Raw genomic sequence first — 20,673 nt, forward strand, 5'->3', positions numbered from 1 at the left:
TAGGGTCTACCACCAAAGGCTCTTCAAAGCTAAGTCCATATTCCAGACTTGATTGCTATCAGTGATAGATGAATCTGTATTGTAAGCAAGACCCTGTAAGAATGCAAGTGGATGTAGAATTGGTGAGCCTCACCATGGCGAAGATCAGTGCATTGTGCCTTGCCCTGACCAGAGGTCCATCCAATGCTGTATCATCTCGGGGTTCCTAGCATCAGAAGAGAAATGAGATTGTTTGTTTGTTTTTTAACTTGCTGTCACTTTTTTCTGGAATATTAATAAACGGTTACCTGTCTTGAAAGGGTTTGTTCCCAGCTAGTTGGGATCTAGTACAAGACAGGGATAGTCAGAAGACTTGTATATTTATGAAAGTACACTCTTGAAGCAACCTAAAATGCTAATTTAGATACACCCAACATATAGCCGAAAAATAAGCTCTTTGGGAAAAGAAAGTAGGGCTTACATTTGCATAATAGATCTTACAATTTCACATCATGGGGTTGAAGCTTTGGTCCTTGGGTTGGGGAGGGTCTGTTTTATTTTTTGTTTTTGTTTTTTTTTTTTTTTTTTTTACACAAACGTATTAGATTTTCTTCTCAAATTAGGACTGAATTAGCTGGAGGTTCTCTAGTGTTCACAGGGCTCAATAAAGCTTTGAAAATAGCCTACTGAAAATTGGTCAGAAGAGATTTCCAAGGGGAGTATATCCAAGTATAACTTCCTTTTCTGAGAGCCTGTTTTTCATGAAGGAATAAACTTTTTTGTTTTGAGACTGAGAGCAAACCCAGTCTGTAGTTTTGTTGGGGTTTTTTCTTGGTTTTGTTGTTGTTGTGTTTTTTTTTTCCCCAGAGAAGGGAAATTTAGAGGTCCTTTTAGATAATATTGCATCTACTGTAGAATGTGGCCCTAGGAAGAGAGCTGAAAAGATGTGCTTCTCATAGTTGCAATCTGTTACCTGGAAAAGATTTAGGTTCCTGAAAGCCAGGATAATGTAGCCCTAAAGAAAGATAGAAACAGAATGTAAAGGTGCCAACAACTACCTCCAAATATTAAAAGATCAGAATATAATCCAAATGTAATTTATTTAATTTTAAAAACTAAATAAAGAAGAAAAAAAACCCCAAAGATTTAAATCTGTTGAAAGAAATTTGCAATTCAGTCTAGGCTGATTAATGGTTTTTAATAGTTCCTGTAAACTATGTAATGTGTGGACATGCTGTGGCTTTGTCTCCAGTTAGTGGTCAAATTATTTATAGCAGATTCAAAGACTGATACTATCTTGAGGAAATTTATATGTTCAGGAAGCTTTATTCTGTCAGCTACAGAAATGTTGTGTTTAATCCTTGTAAATAATGGAAATAGTTACATTTCCCACTCTCACCCCAAAAAAGAATTATCAAGGTAGGAAATATTTCATGTAATATACGAAGGATTTTTAACTGATTTAAAAATTAAATCTGAGCATTGGATCTTTCAGATTCTTTGTTCAAGAAGAGAAGTGCGTCTGAGGACACAGCGATGCTTTTTGGGACAAGCTTCTCTGTGCTGTAAAGCAAAGAGTGTGCAGCAACCAGCTGCAATCTGGAGGTGGCTCCAACCCTGTTCTTACTATTCAGATGTCTGACTTGTAGATTCCTGAACTCCTTGTGTGAGTTACTGGGGTCTGTTCCTACTGAAGCTTATCCAGATGAGGCTGAAAAGAAGATCACAGCGCTCAACAAATCTAACATGGAGAGCACTGCTGGATACTGCTCTTGTTGTTTAGTACACTCCTATGTTTAGTAGTCATAGTTTTTGCACATTGTCAGAGCAGAATCTTCCAATACTTTATCTAGTTTTTGTTCCTGATGAATTTTCTGGTTTAGGGGTACTTTGTTACGCCTATTTTATATAGAGGTGAAAATTGTTTACTTTTCCTGGCTCCAGTCAACACTTTTGATCTGGCAAATATGAGCGTTCAACATGGCTGATATGTATTTGGTATGTAATAGTTTGCAAATCATTCTTCTTTGTGTTCAGATGTGGTTTTCCTTTCCCTGCATTTTGAAATCCAGTAGTTCTTAACTACTACAGCCTCTTCAGGAATGCACTAGATATGAAATAACAAACAATATGTCAATAGTGGAAAGCAGCAGTGCTGTGATTTAGCTCTAAAATTTCAGAGAGAGGAGCTGGCCATTGCGCTGCAGAGTTTTGTGCATCACCTGGGAAGCATGTTCTTAGTGTTTTGCAGGTAAGCAAATAGTATCAGGGCTTCTATTAATGTGGGGGGTATTGGTTTTGTCATCTGAAGAGCCCTTTCCCAAAGGAAGAAAGGGAGAGATTAAGACTTCATTCTGCGGTGTGCAGGATTCTCTCTATATATATTCTTCAGCCCTTACTTTTTCAAAAGTGATTTTTTTTTTTTCCTGACGGGTGAAGCTAAGGTCACTCTCAATTTCATCAAGGCCATATTTTTTCAGTTGTGTAAACAACTGGAACACAGCAACAAGTGAAACACAGCTGGAACTACTGAGGCTGTTATGTGTGCTACACCAGCAAAGAATTTGGCCAGGAAGGATACCCAGGCCTTAATTACCTCTTGAAACTAACTTGATGCCTTAAAATCATTAGATGATTAAGGCATTAATGACCTTAAGTTGTGCCTTCAGTTCAGCTTGACCGGTAATAAGTTCATTAAGTTATTCATTACCCGCCATTAGATTTCTGAACAGTGGCTTTCAGCTACACTGCAAAAATGTGGGTATTAATCTAAATTACTATAAATGCATATTATTCCTTTCTTCCTCTGCCAGTGCAGTATAATGACTGTGTGCACCAGGCACACAGTATATTCTTGTTCTGTCTCATGCTTCACTATACAGTGTTTTTAAATTTGCTACTCAACCACTGTTCCACTGTCCAGTTACTTCCTGCTAGCCTGAAAAACACAGCCTTACAAGCAGATGATCATCTTTCATCTAGAAGATCAATTCAGAGAAGTCAAGCTGCTTTGGGTTTGGGTTTTTTGCTACCTTATTGATCAGCTCTTTCTCACTCTTGTTTCCTAAATATAGCTATTGATGTCATCTTACCAGCTGACTCCAGGCAACTATTAGAAACATTTCATTTCAAAGGCAAGCAATGTTTTGGCTACAAAGAGCAAAGCTGAGAATATTCATGTGTTAAGTTACAACTGATTTTAATCATTCACTTCTCCGTAGTGTCTTTTGAGTTAACATCAACTCTATCTATGATGGCTTCAGCAGATAGCAACTTTCTCTCTCATGTTAAGACCTTGCAAGTATATGAAGCTGTCCATGTTATCCAGTTGCTCCCTTTTTCCAGTCTCCTGGCATGACAGTCAACTTTGTTGCAAAATAGTTGTACTGTGTCCAACTGGAATGTAGTTAACTTTCTTCACAGTACTGTATGGTACTGTGTTTTGGATACATGGCTAAAACAGTGTTGATAATGCACTAATGTTTTGGCTGTTGCTGAACAGTGCTTGCACAGCACAAAGGCCACCTTTGTTTCTCCTTTGCCCCTCAAATTGAGTAGGCTAGGGTGGGAAAGAGGTTGGGAGGGGATACAGCTGGGACAGCTTACTCAAATTGACCAGAGGGGTATTCCATACCATATGACGTTATACTTGGCATTAAAAACTGGAGGTAGAGGAAGAAGGGGGGTGTGTGTGAGTGACTTCCATGGTGGTCATTGCTCAAAGGCTGTCTGAGCATTGGTCTGCTTGTGGGAGGTAGTGAGTGATTTCCTTTGAGTCACTTGCTGATTTGGGGGTGGGGTGTTCCATCTTTCCTTCACCTGTTGTCTTTATTTGATGCACAAGTTTCCTTGCTTTGTTCTTCTTTGTTCTTCTTTCCTTCTTTGTTCTCTCCCATGTGCCACTGAGGGGTGTAAGTGAGTGAGCAGCTGTGTGGGTGTTTGTCTTCTGATGAGGGTCATCCCACCACAATAGTTTATGTAAGTATAAATCATTTGCAGACCTGTGGTGAGAAGCAATGTTGCTCTCCAGACACCGGCTTTGTGTGCCCGTTAGGTCAAAATTAGCTGTATAACAGCAGATTGTCAATCTGATTTGTATGTATATTTGCTTTGAAGCTTTTGGCCATTGGACTGGCAGTTCTGGCCATTGGTTTCCAGAATGAGATAACGTGTTCTTTCCCAGCAACTTTTTTTATTTTAAAACCATCAATTTGCAGAGTTTACTGTGAGACTCTTGACTTCACTTTTTCATAGGTAGGAGCCTCATACCACTCAGGACAAGGAATAGTCTATCTTGTGATCCTTTGTTAAATGGACTTTTTTTTAAGCTTGGTAAAAGGAGTGAAAGACTTTTTCTGTTGATCTCACTGTATTTGCCCACAATTAGTTTAGAGTAAAGCCTAAGCTGCGCTGTCCTTCTGTCTTTTAAGGAAACAGCCCATCCCTTAAATCAGTTTTCTCCATTTTCCAACGTGGATAGGATTTTGGTTAAAGAATTTAATTCAGAAGCTTGTGCAGTTTTTTGAGAAGCCTTTCAAAGACCTTGTCACTAATATCAACTCTTCCATATTCTTCTTTCTTGTATGCCTAGCCGCAAGTGGTCCAGATTATCATCCACTGCTATCATCAGTTTTTCAAATGTTCTGTCATTCCAGAGATGGTTTCTGTTCAACCATCTGACCACTTGCTGTGTCTTTTCACAAAATGCTATCAGGTTTTGCAGTCCATTGTTTTGGTGAAAGTTCTGGTAATCCTCCAACCACTTTTTCAGAAAGTCATTTTCTCAGAGCATGAAGAAAGCCTTTGGAGTATGGGAGCCTTTGTCCCTGCTATCTTTGCTATTTTGAGTGTCCTTGTTAACCTCTGCTCTAGTACTGGTAAAATTTGGAGGGTTTCCTTGTTGGTTTTTGTTGTTGTTGTTTTCGGAGGTTTTTTGGTTGTTTTTTTTTTTTGAGGCAGTTCTTTTTGTGTCTTTCCCACTTGCTTGACTTTTTGCAGTGTCTGTAGTGTACCTGCATGATAGTATACGGCTAGTTGATAGTATCTGTTTGCTGTTGCTCTTTTGTTTTCACTTTGGATGGATGGAGAGTGGATGCGATATCTAGGGCTGCTTTGATAACTCCTTAGTGCACCTCAGATGACTGCCCTTTAGGATTAATTCCTGGGCCAAATCCCACAGTGTTTTATTTCTGTATTCTTCTAAGCCTATTGCTGTCTCCTCGTTGTGTCTTCATAGTTCATCTTTCTCACGGAGCTTGTACTGGGGAGAATGGTGGTAGCACATGGCTTGGGAATCCAGGTACATGTTGACATTAAGGTATTCCTTGCTGCTGCTGTTCCTGTTTCATGGTAAAGGGAATCCTGATCTCGCATGTGTCTTTCAGCACTGTGCAGGTCCATTTCTTGTTCAGCCTGTGCTGGAGATGCATATTGTGTACACCTACACTTCTCGAGTTTTCACAAATTTGTAGCAGTCATTTGCCTGCTTAATTTCTTGCTCATGGCTCTCTTCATTTGGAGGTGGGTTTAATCAGCGCCACCTGCTTCACAGTGTCTGGTACCTGAACAAATGCTGGTGCTGTTCAGCACTTCTCAGTTCTTTCTTAGGATCAGTCCCTTCCCTGAGAAGCAGTTGGTGAGGTTTGTCTGTTGATTTTTAAAGTAGGTTGTATTTGTCATTGAGCTAGTTACACTGGAATAGTTTGGCACTCTCCCGGCCCTGTTGCTTGGGATTGTGCCACCATGTCTGTCAGGTGCTATGTACCCCAGGAATGTGAGCCTTGGTCATCTAATGCCTTTCTGAGCGTTTTCTTGTCCATATGACTTTGCAACAGTACTCTGCTGCGCCTCTGTGTTTTGTCTGGAGTTTTCCAGAGTCATCCCTCTCTATCGTGTATCGCTGTATCGGGCATCGGCTTTCTGAGGACAGCTTTGGAGGGGCATCATGATCAAGGAAGTCCAGCAGATGTAGGTCACCCTTATCTATTGTAGCCCTGGGGTCACACCAAGCCCTGAAGATCTTCTTGGGTGCTGCTTCATTTCTCCACTTCTGTCTCAAACTGTTCTCAACTTAGTGGTAGCAGCTTTGATCTTTCTGCCATTTCTTTCCTCTTCTATCCAAGTTTGAGACTGGCATTAGGCAGAGTACTGCAGCAGAATTAAATGTCTTTTATAATCTAGGAAAATTATATTAAGTGTAATTTCACATGGAAACAAAACTGAATTACATCAACACAGCTAATGTTATGTCGGAGGCCAAATACTGATGTATGTATAATGATTAGCTGTTTTTAAAACTGGCTATTTTTCAGTGTATATGTTACGTAGGCTTTTTGTATAAAAATCTGTTTTATTAAGTACTGAGCATGTATTGTGATCATTCTTGCTTAGCTTAATGAAGTTAATTCAAATGGTTGCTATAAGGTAACGCTACACTTCTGCGTTTTACATTTATGCCGTCCCTGGCGAGTGGGGCCCGAGCAATGCTGTGCCTCCCCCTCGTGGTGAAAGGGAGAGGAAGAGAGAGCGCCCTGAAAGCAACGCGAAAACGAGAGATGCGGAAATTTATATCGACTCTTCAGGTGTTCTCGTCCCATTTTGAATATGGGCAAGTATTTATTTAGGAATGGAAGTTACTGGGGGAAATACTGTTCTGTTAACCATATTTGTCAGTGACAGAAACAGTTTGCTGATGAAGTATTATACTGATAGCAGTTTCAGTAAAGGCTGTCCCCCATCTTCACTAACATATATGAAAAGAGGAAATCTTTTTTTTTTTTTTTTTTTTCCTTCCTTTTGGTTAAAAAATTAGGATCATACTCTTTGTATTTGGCTTTTTTAGAAACATCTCTTGAGTTACTTTGTAATGGAAGGATGCTTGGCGTGGGTATTCTGTAAATGTTGCAAAATAGTGATCTGTGATTAGTGCTCAAAACACGACAGACTAAACCCTAAACTTCTTTAAATGGGACTCCTTAAACATCTGCTTCTTGCTTACAACATGATTACAGTTGCGTGCTAATTTCAGTGGTCAGGTCAAGAAACGCTGTGCTGGTCTGAGTTGTTTGGCTGGGGCATGTGTAGAAAGAGTGTCATTATCTCTGTTATTGATGAGAGGAGGTGGAAGTTGCCTGACCTCTCAGTGCAGCTGTGCACTGTGCTCCCGTGCCTCTCCTCCCCCAGCCATCTCCCCAGCGTGCTGAAGAAGCTCTCATAGCCCACCTGGCTGCTCCAGGTGGAGAAGGAGTGGTGGGAGGCGTAGGCTCTGTCCAGCAGTCTTGGGTCCTGTGCAGAGAGAGAGCCTAGTAACTGTTTTTTTCTTTTATGAGGTTGTGCGGGCAGGCATTCATGTGCATATGAGAGAGAGAGAGATGGATTCAGCTCTATTTTCAAGCTATTACCTGGCTGTACTCTTTGGGCAACATAGAGATCTAGAACTGTGCATAGCTGGAGCTGGGGTGGTCCAGCTACAATGGTTGGCAGAAACAGAGAATCTAGTTATTGTTTCACAGCCCTTGGAGATTGTTTCCTTGGATGCTGAATCAGTGTACCACAGCAAAATAGAAAGAATTGTTTCCAGGCAGCTGGACTCTGGGAGGCAGCACTCATATGTTTTTTCAGCTGCATCTGATAGAGAAGAAGGCTTTATCTTTTTTTTTTTTTTTTTTTTTTTTAAAAAAAGTTTTTAATGTGATGGCACTTCTTTTGCAACTGTTCTTACCTTTAACTCATGCTTTCAGCTTCTCACAAAATAATGGGAAAATATTTCTTTGAAACTTGTAAGCAGCGTTTGGTCTTGATGGCAGTGAAAACCCATCATCCTCTGTGTATTGATACTGCACATTTAAATAGCAGGCACCTGCTGTGGACGGGGTCATGCTCCAGTTACGATCTGTGAGCTGGCACATCAGTTTAGGGCTGGATAATGCATGCAGTCTTTATGAGAGAGCTAAACATTCAGGGCTATGTTTCAACCTTTGGTTACTGCTGAGTAGAGTCTTAATTGGTAAGTAGCCTCTTCTGTTCTATAGAGGCTGTATCAGTTTTGTAACATCTGAATGTATTTCCACTGATTTGAAATTACATTCCTTCTGGTGTGAGGTCCTAATCTCTACAAGCAGAATTTTCCATAGAAGTTTTCTTTCCTGCAAGGGCAGTAGAACTTCTTAATCCTCTATTTTTGCTTCAGAGCATCATTTGAAGTACCTGAGGATGTGCTTTTATATTAGTTCTCTGAAGAACAGGATTTTCCAACTGGAAAGTCTCATTGACATTAATGTATGAATTGTGTAAGTGAGGGGGTTTCAGGATGTAGCTTGTATGTGAGATTGCGGTAAAGTTTCTTCAAGGTGAAATACTGCTGTCTGTGTGGAAAAGTAACAGACTAGGTGGTGATGTCTTTGGTTTTGGTAGTGTTGGTTGTTGTTTTTTGTACTAACTATTGATTTGTAGATCCAGTGAGCCTTGAAGAGGGACTGGATTGAGATACCTTGCTGTTTTGCCCCTCTCTCTTTTCTTTTGTTTTTTTTTTTTTTTTTCCCCCTCTTTCTTCTCCCCATCTCTTCTCCTTCTTCCTCTCTTTCTTCTTTCTTTCTCTCTCTTTCCAACAACTTCTTTTTCCTGCAAATTCTCTTGCTTTCCCATGTCACCAATGAAACTGATGAACAGTGAAAAACTAGTACTGACATTTATAGTTGTGTCATTTGGCTTTGGAGTTCCTGTGCTAGTTAGATTTTGGAAGGAATGGAGAATTTTTGTGTTTCTCAGCATGTGTTCAGTTGACTTTTTTAGCATGTAGAAGTACAGCACTTTACCAATTTTATACTCAGAGTGCACTTTGGACATATTTCTTCAAAGCTATGCTGGATAGGGTCTTACTTTTTTTGGAAAAAACAATTTGATTCTGAAAATACAGTTGGGATAATGACAGCCAAAATATACAACAAGCTGACAGGATGTTAGAGAGAGGTTATCTTGAAATAATGGGCCTGGTGAAAAGGCCCAAGCAAATGGAGGAGCTGCTATATGAGGTGCAGTATTGACATGTGTTGTATGAAAATAATGCCACAGTAAAATAAAATAGGAATACGGTTCTTGCTCCCACCGAGTAGCAGGTCTTGTGGCTCTGGTCATCTGCCAGGCTTCTATACAGAAAGGTAGAAAGCACAGAGATATTCACTGCCATATGCATTCTCCTGTCTTGCATAGCTATCTCCCTATTATTGCTGTCCTTTTGAAGAGCATTTCTGTTTGCTCTAAACCTTTAACAATAAAATTCAGAATTCTGTTGTTCAAGTTCATCTGGTCAAGACAGGCTAAACTCTGTACTGAAAGTATTTGGGCTTGGATTTTAAGCTACTTGAGTGCCTTAAGATCTTAAAAAGTCTTATGGTGTTCTGCTCTGGTTTACTGCTTTCCCATTCCTGATGAAATGGAATATCCTTAAAATGAGAAAGTGCATGTTATTATTCTGTATAGATCCCAACTATCATGATGGATTTAGACCTTTTCCGAGACTGAAGATTTTGGAGAAGGAATGGGAAAAAATACATATTTTGTGAAATATCAAATTATTTAAAAATTCAAAGTTTTTGTTGATAAATTTCCTACTTTGCGTAGGTGTCTTTGAGGTTTTGTATCTGTTTTGGTTTGCTGACTTTTAGAATTCCTGCAGGCATATGTAACCTAGTTTATCTTCATTCTGCGAAGTCAAATAATGTTGCATGCTTTTGCCTTATTACTCATTAGAGCTGTGATTTATTTTTAACTATTTATATCAAGCTGTTCATAGATGTTTTCATTATTTATTACAACCTATGGGGAGAGATGGTGCTTCATAATGCTAGGGACAATTTGGACAGACTTACAGAGTGCCCCAAGAAAGCTGTGACTGTATGTCCCTTAGGCTTTGTGGCATCTCAAGCAAATCCAAAACGACTCAACAGTTCTGCATGTAAATTTATTAGGACTTTTCATTTAATGAAAAATTGAAATACTTTGTTTTTCCATCCTGTCTTCAGACAGCAATCAAATGCCAAAATAAAAGAAACTCTACCAGGGCAAAAATTCCTTTGTTTGATCAGTTGTTTTATGTTTTGTACGTCTTAATACAACTGTTCAATTGTTGCAGATTGAGGGCTTTAGTGTGAAGGTTTACATGCTGCAAAGAATATGCATGTGTGAAATAGAGTAGATCTGGCAATGCAAGTTATTTTCATCACAAAAATAGATTACTTTTAATCCAACTTCAGTTTTTCAGCCTCATTGTGCGTTCCTTGATCATTTAGAGCATTCAAGCACTCCTTATGTCATTGCTTAAGAAAAAACTGTCTAAATAAGTGTTTAAACTGTGTGGTCTGCTAGCTACGTTTCTACAGGTGCCTAAAGAATGTGATCAGATGCCTTTGAGAGCTTTTTTATTTTTGAAATAGCCTCTGAAGCATGGGGCTCTTGATGACAGCTAATGTGCTGAGAGGGGTAAAGTCTGGCAATATATACTTACCCTGCATGAGAGGGTGTAAGCAGTCAGCAAGGATTAAATTAAGGATTTTAACTCAAATTTGGGAGGAAGATGGTATCCTCTTATAAAGAGGAGAAATTCTAGACCTGTCCAGAAAATTTAAGCTCTCTTTACATGTGGATCCTTAAGAATTGAAGACGGGTAGGGAGGAGAAGGACTTCATCTTTAAGGTTTATGTAGATGTAAAGGTTGAAGTTCACATTTAAACTATTGCAGTTATACCAGTACACAATTCTTTCCCTTCTTTTTGTGTGTGTGTGCATGTTGGAAGGAGTTTAAAGTAAATTAAAAAGGTGGCCTTCTTTTGAAGCAAGAGTGCTAATGCTAAAGTAAGTCAGATAACTTGAATGATTATTTTTTTCTGCCTGTATAGTTGTATTGATAGTGCTTGTTCTGTATAGAAATGTCTTTTAGTTGAATTTAGGAGATATTTACACTTGAATTTGGGAGATGTGTGTTTTAAATATGAGAAGACTGTGCCAGAATTCACTCTGAAATTTGTATGCATTCAATTAATTCTTAACTGTTCAGTAAAAAATGGAAGCATTCTGGCTTCATTGACTGAAAGGCAGAGATGAAAATTGTTTGCATGTATGCATAGGGCCGTATCACCCTGTTCCATACGCACTTTGTGTAGAAACATACAGGGGCGAGACTTAGATGCATGTCTCCATATTCAGCATCTGATCACTATCCCTATAGATACCTTTTTGTGAATATAAGGGTTTCAGAAATTCCAAGGATTGCAGGAAAGGTTCACACAGACTAGAAAAATGGCTGAAAACATTCTGATGGAAAATTTTTATTTCTAAAAAGAGCAAACCTCTGAAGCCTGATTCATTGCAATTGAATTGTTTCACAGAATTGTCTGTTGGGTGTCGGTGATGTTACAAGTGGAGCCTCTCTGATGGGAATCCCATTAGCAGTCTGACTAACACAGCTGTATGAGTTGTTTACTGTCACTCCCCAAGTTCTGGTGTGGCACCAGGCACTTCCCAGTGCATCTCCTGCTCCCTCCATGCTGCTGAAACTGCTCAAGGCAAAGTCTCTGTAGACAGCTTTCTGGTCAAGCAGTGAAACCAGTGCTCTATACTGATTTTCTTTATCCTATAACCTACCTTGTGTACTGTTGTCCATTTTCTTCATGAAATTTTGTCTCTCTTGGTTTCATAGAACCTGTTTTGCCTAATTTTTCCCTCCTAACTTCTTAATCATTCTTTCAATGCCTCTTTACACTCCATCTTGCTATGTTTCTTAGAGGCTGAATCGTGGTCCCTTTCTTTTATTTACATCAGATAATCTTATCTGTAAATGCAAATGAAATTCATCTTTGTCGTGATGGCTTGCAAATGAATTTCTTTATTCCAGACATTTCTTCTTCAGCCAGAACTGAAGACTGCTTCTTGTGGCTATTCAGCTAGATATCAACAGCTCAACGTGGCTAAAACAGACCTGCTGTAGACTCCCCTACTGCTGCTTCCTTATCACTCTGGAAAACAACCTAATCTTACCATGGTGTCCATAATGTGTGTGTCACTTATTGCTTTGTTTCATCTCTAAGCTCAGAAACAACGTAGTCAATGATGACTAAATTTTATTTCTCTATGTAATTTCTTAAAATAAGTTCACGGCTGTTTCAACAAACAATTAAAACTTCCATCCAACTCTTCACCTTTTAAACAAGCTTGCCAATTAGTCCAGCATCCTTTCCCTTTCTTTCCTCAGGTCAGTCCTGCACTCTCATACCCATGCTAACAGATTCCATGAAAATCATTATTGTATCCTGGTGCAAAGGGAAGAGAGGAAAGGTATGAGCATCTTTTCTGAATTTCTTTTCCTTCCTTGCACAGGGCATGGTCTTAACTTTTCTGGACCTTTATAGGCTTTCAGTCATTGGAGAAGCATCACTCCATCCTCTTTCATCTATTCATTAAAGTTTCAGGCTCAGTCTTGTGCTCTCTTAGTACAGTGATATGCTTGTTCCTTGAGAGCATCTCCACGGTTGTCTCCATAGCCTCTTGATGACCCTTTCTTTAAAACTTCTTTATTGTGATGCCTAAAAAGCTTGGAAATGGTCAGGTTGCTGGGATATTACTCTAAGTACCTATCAAACTAGCCAGTATTGTCTGATTCCGTTCCTTCTGCCTCCTTCTTTGTCATCTCTTACTGTGTTCTTTGATGGCATGGTGCATGGAGTCAGGACTGTCTTTGTTCCTTTTTTTTTTTTTTTTGTATCACACCCAGCACAGCAGCACCCTGGGTTGTCACTGAGAACATTAAGATGGTTATAATATTAACTAAGTAATTAGCATAGTTACAGCATTGCAGAGAGATTTTCTGTGGTGTATATTCTTGAGAGGGGTGGGGGTAGAAGTGTGTAGTAGAAGTGCTAGTTGATCATTTTATCCCTTTGGAACTTCCCACCTTATCTTCACTAGGAAAAAGTGTGGTTTTTTTTTTTTTAAAAAAGCCAACAAAGAGCAACCACATTGCAAATAAAAGATGCTCTTAGCTAATCTGAAGGGGCATTTGGCTGCCTCACAAAAACACTGTGTATATTTGGCAAAGTTAGGAGCTTTGGCTTAGGAAGATCCATGTTTGGAATAACAGGGTGTGTTGCAAGTCAAAATTCAGGTATCTTGGCAGAGATGTGTGCGTAGTCTGGCATGATGCCTTTCTGCACTGTGCCTAGCTGTAGCAAGTGCTAAAGTCCCTTGTGAACAATATATGAATCTCATTTTGGAAAAAAAAAAAAAAAAAAAGAGGAGGAGGGAAGAGGGAGCCAGGATTTATTTTAACATTTAGTGGATATAAAAAACAAGTATCAAGAAGCAAAAGATTTCCATGAAGCATTCGCTGTGAAAATTCTGCAACTTCTTGTTGCAAACCTCTTTATCACTTGGATTGGCTGATTTCCAGAGCATCAAGGCTAGGAATTGAGGGACTGAAATATAATCAGTGGTGATACATTTTAACCACATAAAACATTCTCTGCTTCCAAAGCCTCCGGTGTCTCTAGTAAGCAGTGCAACAGCAACAGCTCCTTGCTGCTGGACTCCAGAGACAGGGAAAATACCGGATCAGAATGGTAAGAAGCTCTTTACTTTTCACCAGATCTAGATTATTACTTTGGAAAGAATGTTTAAAAGGTGATGATGAAATTAGTAGGCATCAGTATTTAAACCAAGGAAAGCGTAAGATACAGTGGCATTATCAGTGTTTTGCTGGAAGAGATCAGCAAAGCAAGTTGGTGACAAATATCTTTGGCACTGAACATGTGCAGCTTATATAAAATCTTTTAAAATTGGGAAACACTACTGACTAGAATTTAATGTAAAATGTAAGCCTGTCTACTTGTTTTATTGCAGAAGGACAGCTGCATGGGCTTTTAAAATAATTTTACATTAATAACTACTGACAAAGACTTCATACATACAAATATAACTAAACCTATGCTGATTGCTTATGCAGGCTGTATGTTTATATGTTTTCTTTTGTTGGGGTTTTTGGTTTTTTGTTTGTTTGTTTTTCAGAAAGAAGCAGAGATGCTCAGTACATACCTTTGACTTTTAGGGAGCTATGAAGTTTTTACTTTTCTCAGTTTTCAATCCGTGAAGACCGGTGCTGTTAGTCACATTGTGTTTCTCTAGTGTAATTGTTTGGTGGCAAAAATAACCAAGAAAACCTTTTTAGGATAGTGATTTTATTCTTTGTAACAATTCAAATATTCTGATCTAAATATTAAAACAACAGAAGTAGAATATAAAACACATAAATATAAAATCTGAAATTAATAGCATTGGTATCAATTTACAATAGTAGTTTAAACAATGCCTGAAGATACAATAAAAATATTATTAGCAGTTTTCTAGGTATTAAAGAACTGGAGGGGGGGATGCAAATCTTGGGAGTGTTTACTCCCAAGACTCATTGTTAAAACAGCTGGGGTTTTTTTTGTTTTTGTTTTTTTAATTGAAATATGCATCAAGCCCAATCTCCTGTATGGGAACTCAGCCATTCATTTTAAGTGCATACTAAGTCCAGGAATACGTTGATTATGAAATTACAGTATGTCAGGGTGAAAGGAAAACAAATTACTAAATAAGTCTGAAGAGTACTGAAATATGCTTACTTGACAGCCCAGCTGATGTGTGGGAAATTATTCTCTTTGTGATTCAAATGGAAGAGGAGATCTTTAAAAGAGCAACTATGAGAGTTTGAAAAGTGTGCAGCAGATGTGAAACTACGTCTGATTTGGTATTTTTTCGTTCTTGTGTATTTGTTGTTGCTCAGCAGTATGGAAATTAAAATGCAAGAACTAAAACTGTCACTGAGTGCTTTCTGGTCTTTTCCTTTTCTAAGTGGTTTCACTGAGTGGCAAAAAATAAAATACTGAAGTACAGTAGATATTAAATCATGTTATCTTGGCCTGAATTTTCCAGGTTTGACTATAAACACACTTTATGTTAAAGATTTGTGTTTTCCTTCTCAACATGCAGCATAGATTACAAAATCAATAATTGAATGGCAACCAGGCTGTAAGCTTCTTGGAAAGATGTTCAGTATGAATCTAAGTGTGGTGATGGTGGTGGTTGTTGTTATTATTATTATTATTGATGATACTACTATTATTATTATTACTATTTTCTTAACAAAAATGCCCAATATTAAGTATCCATTAAATACTATTGTGGTACTGAAGGGACTTCAGTTTATCGTTGTTTCTTGTCAGAAACGAACGTACTTATAGTTAGTATTATCCTGTATCTAAATTTTGGTACAGGAAAACATAGGAGACAGGAGATCTGGCTGCTTTTCCCTATTGTAAACACAGGACTTAACTAATAACAAATGAGGTTATATATATATTTCCAAGTGTGTGATTCCTTAGTTCCTATACAAGTCAAATACAGATATGCTTCAGTAACAGCAAATTAAGGAAAACATTTCCTTCTCGAAACATAACATTCATGTACTGCCATATATTTGCTCTTGATAAAGTTTAAGCCAAAGTAAACTTGCATTGTGTCCTGCTTGACATGGATTAGTTAGGTAACTAGTGTAGGCAGTTCACAAGGGATCTATTTCTTTCAGTTTGGGTTGCCTGGGCAAGGGTCTTGCATATGTTGTTGAAGGGGGGGAGGGGGGGAAGGAAGAAAAAAAGAACCACTACCCCCCCACACCCCAAAAGATGAACCCTTAGTAATAATCAGCTGTGTAATAAATGGCACAAAGGGGACAGTCTCTTACTTACAATTTTAAAACGATATGCTTTCTTTCAGAATGTAATGGTCTTCAAGAGGTCAGAATTGCAAGCTGTCAAATGCTTTAGATACCCAGGTTTAATTATTCCAAGTGTTTTTTCTAATAAGTCTAAGGAACAAAAGTAAAATTATGGATAATGTACCAGCCTTATTTGAAAAATTGAAAAGTTGTAAACGTTACTATTGCAGTGCTAAATTCTAATATAGTATCGTCTAGGATTAGTGCAAGAGGTGCTGGGTATGGCAAAATTTGTTTTAAGTGTCTTTCTGGTGCAAAACTTAAAAAAGCCTACTCAACAACTGGATGCATCATTCATCCAAATGAATTCAGGTTAAATACTTTTTTAGTCCCAGTGACTAAATAGAACTCTGATAATCTGCCTGAAAATGTAATCCTGTATTTAAAGAGGTATACTATAAATATGTAAGCTATGTAGTTTATATATATAATAAATTATGTTTAGGGAAAGGAAAAATAGCTTCGTCTCTGCTATGAAGTTGATTCAAGACTTAATAACATTCTCAGGTTTTACTGGTTTAGTTTTTTGCTTTGTTCTCCTGCCAATTTTTTGGCAAAAAATAGTTTATTCATTCAGAAGTAGTCGTGCTGGCTCTCGTAATACTGCTGCTGAAACAGTATTGAAAGATTTAGTCAGATGAAATCTGATGCAGTACAGCTTTGGTGAAATCACAGGGTGTGTGTGTGTGTGTGTGTGTGTGTTTAGTACTATTATGCCTCAACTCACTTTTGGCACAGTTTGGTTCAGGTGATGTGTCATAGCTGCGTGACAGGCTGTTTACCACATCAATAAGTCTGTGCACCATTCTAGAGTGAAATACACACTTGCATGCTCCATAAATATTGTTTATGAAGGACAAAGATAACCACTTTGACCTTTAATTGAAATGTAATGCTGAAATATCTTCAGGTATATATTAGAGTTTACTCATAATGAAATAAGCTTGTGTTTTGAAATCTCAGCATCCATGTTAATGGAGACTGAATACTTTCAGTGAACAAAATATGACAGCAAGAAAGGTTTATGCAAGGATTCCTAAACTGGAATAGTTTTTTGGTGGTAGTGGATTATTTTTTTTTTTTTTTAAGCCTTTTTTCTTTGGATTCATTATCAATATACTCTGTAGATCAGGTTTTGCTCACTGAAATCCATCTTTTAAAATGTGCCATTACACTGGCAGTACAACTTAAAATCAGTTGCTTTCAGGAAGTTATAAATTATTTACTGTGGTTTACATAATGTATTAGCATGTCTGCTGCATCTGTGTTCAAGACAGGGTTTCAGTCCTTCATCCATGTGATACACAAAGAAACTATTAAAAATAGTGCTTTTACCCTGTCATGCCATCAAAAATGAAGGTCGGAGAAAATGAAGGCAGGGGAAAAGGTCAGTCTGGTCTCTACGTGACATAATTGATGAGAGCAGCTTCCTGAGAAATAGAGCTAAAGTGAGAAGGTGGCTGGATAATATATATTTTTCTGCATCTGGTTAATGTTCGTATTGCAGCATTTGCAGTGTTTTGAAATATCAGGACAAAATTCTGTTGCCCATATATCTTATGACTCTCAGCAATGTGATATTTTGCTGCGCGTAATTGTTCTTATATTTCATGACCATATTGAGAATAGTGAAAACAGTTAAGGTTGAGACTTAGCATGGACCTTTTACATAAAAAAGGTTTGGAGAAGACAAAAGGGTACTGACAACTTTATACCCACTTGATAGTGTGCAGATGTAAGAAGAGCCAGGCATGGGGTTGTGCCCTGAAGAATGTGTTTCCAGTGCTTGTGTAAGGAGCGTGCTCTGGTCAGAGCTGAAGCTTTGCAATATGTGGTGGTGGGAGACACAATGCACAATTTGGCTGGACTTCCAGGCTTGCTCCACTACATACAGTGGTGATGGGAAGCTACCATACCTAAAGGAATTCTCCAGATCTTGCACTTGAGTTTTCAGTCTACTGTAAATCTGTTGTTAAGAACACTTTATTTAAATATGTTTTCCAATGTTGCTGTGTCACCTGGGGATACAGCTGCATAGCCAGCCTCTTGTATCATCTGATAATGAAGTGGACGGCTCGGAGGTGAGTGCTGTCTACTCCCCTGGAACTGTGCCAGAGGCTCCACTTCCCCTCTGCTCACCAAGATACACCTCAGGTATATGACTAAAGTTTTTGGATATATGAAGATTTTGGAATGAGACTCACAGCACAAGGTTGGCAGCCTCTGGTGTAGATCCTTATTCAGTTGAAAAGGGTAGATAAATCCTGTGTTGAAACCCACAGCACTTCTGCCTCCGTTGCCATAGCAGGATGGCTCTCTTAGTAGTCATGGCTTTAACTCAATAGCGCTAACCTTTGCGGTAGGTCAGAGATGTTCTGAGACCATGTGTTGCAGCCTTTTCTCCCCTTATGTGATGGGATGTGGCTTTCATCACATGACTTTTATGTCATAATTCTCTCTGTCACAGGACATATAATGGCCATATAATGGATATTTATTTGGTCAGGTGATGACTGAGACTGGAGATTCATTTGGGAAAAATGGCTAGGAGGAGGATGCTGTAGGACTACACCTCTGATTTAACTTCTTCTCTGTCAATACTTTTAATAGTTTTTGTTGTGGTCCTTCCTGTTCAGAAAGAAAAATCTGTCTAATGTAGTGTAGACTTTATCCACATCAGTTCTGGGGAGAAAGTTTTGGAAGAATATATGATTTGGCCCAGACATGATGTCTGAGCCACTGGGTCTTGAGTAACCAAAGAGCTGCTACTCTGCAGACCTCTGACTCATTCAGGTGAGAATGAAGGATCTTTCATTGGCTGAAACTGGCCTGCAAAATTTATGTCAGGAAAAGAAATGTTTCTCATCTTTTTTTTTTTTTTTTTTTTTTTTTCTTTCCTTTTCATTGGAGAAATAGAAGGGACTAATTTTAGAGAGTGCTGAAAAACTCCATGATCAAAAGGTCATGTAAGTCAATTAAACTTTGTTAGGTTTGTTTCTGACTCGACTAAATTTGTTGCATGCACTACTGTTAATTTTCTTATTTTTCTCTTTGTAGGATTGTCAAAAGTGATAGGCATGTTAAAAAGGAACCTTTTTTTGTCCTACTCTTCATTCCACTATTACAGAGGATCGATCACAAAAGCAACACTTGCATCTAATAATTCTTCCACTACAGCACAGGTAGAGAGAAAATTGGTTTCCTTGCACATGCAGAGCATGAGAAAATGAGTTCTATGTGAGGGATGAATGCAACACACTAGGAATGCTATAGGCAGAATATATTAAGGTCTCTGCTAGCATCTGTTTGCTGCAGAGGTTGCCATGAAATGATGCTTGTAGTTACCTACTTCCTCTTTGTGCACTTGGGCTGGTTGTGGACTCTATTTCCTCTGCCCCTCAGTGCTGGTGTGGTCCTGTAGCCAGCAAGCGATGGGGAGTTCCCTCATCTCCGACTGTGCCTCATGTAGAGCTTCTGTTTCAAGGTCATTCATGCATTCATCATCCAAAGCTAATTGCTCAGTTTGGGCTCCTATTAATTTGCAAAAGAGCTTTGAAAGACTGAGTCCTGAAAGAATCTTTTGTCTTCGTGATCCTGGTGGATTTGATGGTTTTGGAGTTGGCAGGTAATTGCTGTATTACGAGGTTCTGAGAAAGGAGGCAGTCATAATTTGGGGTTGAAAGTTTGTTGGAAGAAAAAAAAAAAAATACTAGGAAACTGTTGTTGTGGATGTAGTTTTGGATGGATTGAGAACACGTGCTCTAAGGTGACAGCAGTTCATTCCTCTGCTGGCAATAACAGCATTTGTAGTGTGTGCCATTGCATAAACGCATTGTTTGTTCTTTCCTTTGAAGAAAAAAAAAAACCAAACCACCTTCACAGGGTTAATATTTATAACTTTTACCAAATGTGTATTTAGGTATTTTATTTTATATAGGGAGCAGTACTGCAATCTTAGGACACATGCGTGTATAGTTAAGCACTTGGAAAAAATAAACAAACCTGAGAATGTACCAGGATAAACATGAATCTTTCTGTTGTATCAATTTCAGAACTCCTTGACATCATGGCAAATGTAGACAGTCTAACTGAAGAAATTGTTTTTGATGCCGTGCATCGTAGGAGAGAACCCGCAATTTTTTAACTGTGTTCTAGAAGGAAGTTTACTATAAAATAGTTCAGAACTTATATGACTTTGTGTTACATTAATGTCTGTGGTTGTTTTTGGTTTGTTAGCATATCACAAATCCCCAAAATGCTATAACTCTCTCATAAATTTACTAATGAAGTTGACTTTACTGTTGATTAGAGTCCCTTTTTAGTAAAAGGAAATGTAAAAATATTTGTAGAAGAATCCGAAGGGTGAATAAAGCCTAGAAGACTGCTAATGCATGTTGATGTAGAATGACCTTAATAATCTTACCAGTTGTAGCAGCCTTATGGATTCTCTAGTGCAAGCTTATGAAAGTAGTGCATTTGCTGTGGATCATTTTACTGGTCCAAAACCAGTGAAATATTCACTCTGATTTGTGTCAGTGGTGGTATGGAAGCACATATAATATATGCTCCCAGTCAGTGATGGAGAGAGAGTAGGAGGATTTTTCATGAGCAATATAATTAAATGCATGTATGTAAAAGATACGTGCAAGATGCTGCTTGAGAAAGTACTTTATAGAAATAGATAATTATAGGGAAAAAATTACTTCCCTGGAATGATAGTACATGTTATTAATTTACCAGTGGTGTAAAAGTTTTCTGAGTAGTTTGTTTCCTATTTGTAACACGGTATTTTTTTTCTAATAATCTTTGTGTCTTCAGAAAGGAATTTTAGATCAAAATGTTTTATTGGGCATATTACACTGGAATTTTAATACAGAACTAATATAGGCCAC

At 38.3% G+C, this 20,673-nt stretch overlaps 1 protein-coding gene across 1 annotated transcript in view; it reads left to right on the forward strand.

Annotated features, from left to right (window-relative positions):
- PLD5 (phospholipase D family member 5) overlaps positions 1-20,673 on the forward strand; it is a gene marked incomplete at both ends in the record, with an annotated part of 187,182 nt that overhangs the window by 24,493 nt on the left and 142,016 nt on the right. The gene's annotated exons all lie outside the window — the stretch shown is intronic.

The sequence above is a fragment of the Platalea leucorodia genome, assembly GCF_965183815.1.
Source record: "Platalea leucorodia genome assembly, chromosome: 3".
NCBI lineage: Eukaryota > Metazoa > Chordata > Aves > Pelecaniformes > Threskiornithidae > Platalea > Platalea leucorodia.